Genomic DNA, 1,292 nt, shown 5'->3' on the forward strand with positions numbered 1-1,292 from the left:
CTTGCTGCGGCTTGTAGCTCACAGGGCTGTAGCTGTGCTCCGGGGAGGTGGCTGCCACTGCCTTGCTGGGCCCAGAGGCTGCGTGGGGCTTCTGCCGGCTGGCACGGGTGTCAGGTGCCCTGTGCTGACGGTAAAGCAGGCGGGGCAGAGCCTGCCACGGGGTGGGCTGCGCGGCCCTGCTCCTGCCCCTGCTCGCCGCGCGCTCTCGTGCCTGCTCCCTGGAGTGCTGCGGGAATGGGGGCCGAGGAGCCCTTGCGTGTGGGGCCAGGCGCCTCTGACCTGGCGGCGGCAGGGTGAGCGCGCCAGGTCTCAGCCTGCGGCAGGAGGCCCGGTCTTGTCCAGTGCTCTGAGCAAGGGTGACACCTAGCGGTGCCCGGGCACGGCGTGCCCCACGCACCTGGGGGGGGCTGGGCGGGCGGCCGGGCCCCCTCCTCCCGAGGCCTTGGCGCGGGCGGCTGAAGGGGAGAGTGGGGCAGGGGCAGGGGGCTTTGTTCTCTAGGATTAAAGCCCTGCTGGTCCTGCCCCACCTGGCAGGGGCTGGGAGCCCTGTGCTGTCCTTTCACAGCACCTCGGGCAGTAAGCTCGCGCGCTCCCTGTATACGTGTCTTGTTTAGGAAGGCTGTAAGGTGCTGGCTGCCCTGCCTTCTGCCTGACTGTAGACTGTCGCGGCGAGCTACTCGGCTGGGGCTGGCACCTCCGGTCAGCTGCTGCGTGGCTCCTGGAGCTGCTGGTGCCACCATGGGGGAGTGATGGGAAGACAGGTGCCCGCTGGGCGTGGGCTTGCGTGAGGTGCCCACCACCGCAGAGGCGTGATGTTTGTGCTTGGGCTGGTGTAGGGTCTGGCCAGAGGGAGGGACTCGGAGCTCCTGGCTTCTTGCAGAGCCTTCCCTTTGCCCGAGGGAGCAGGTGCCTGCTTCCACCGTGGCTGCAGCCCTTGAGACCCATGGATGAAGAGGGCCCACAGCATCGCAGAGCAAAACAGTTCCCTCCGCTCCCTTCCCATTGCTGGGTGCTGTGCTGCACATGCGCTTCCAAGGCTGGGCCTGTGCTGCCGGGCTTTGCCTGAGCTGTGCGGGACCAGAGCCTGCAGTGCTGGCAGCTCTGCCGTCGGCCTGCCTGGGGAGGAGCTGAGCCACACAGAGGTGATGCACCTCGGGAGGAACAACCGGCACCATACCTACAGGTTAGGGAACTGCCCTCTGGTCAGCACGGAGGCGGAAAGGGATCTGGGGGTCATCATTGACTCCAAGACGAACATGGGCCGGCAGTGTGGGGACGCGGTCAGGAAGGCC

At 67.5% G+C, this 1,292-nt stretch overlaps 1 protein-coding gene across 2 annotated transcripts in view; it reads left to right on the top strand.

The window, feature by feature from the left end:
- Positions 1–895: 895 nt before the first annotated feature.
- Positions 896–1,292, top strand: part of BCL9L (B-cell CLL/lymphoma 9-like) — a 24,623-nt gene continuing 24,226 nt past the window's right edge. For both annotated transcript variants that reach the window (XM_019547144.1, XM_019547145.1), the window contains exon 1: positions 896–906. The gene's annotated coding sequence lies outside the window, so the exon portion shown is untranslated. The remainder of the gene's footprint in view (positions 907–1,292) is intronic.

Source organism: Crocodylus porosus, unplaced genomic scaffold (assembly GCF_001723895.1).
Source record: "Crocodylus porosus isolate Cpor-Errol unplaced genomic scaffold, CroPor_comp1, whole genome shotgun sequence".
Lineage (NCBI taxonomy): Eukaryota > Metazoa > Chordata > Crocodylia > Crocodylidae > Crocodylus > Crocodylus porosus.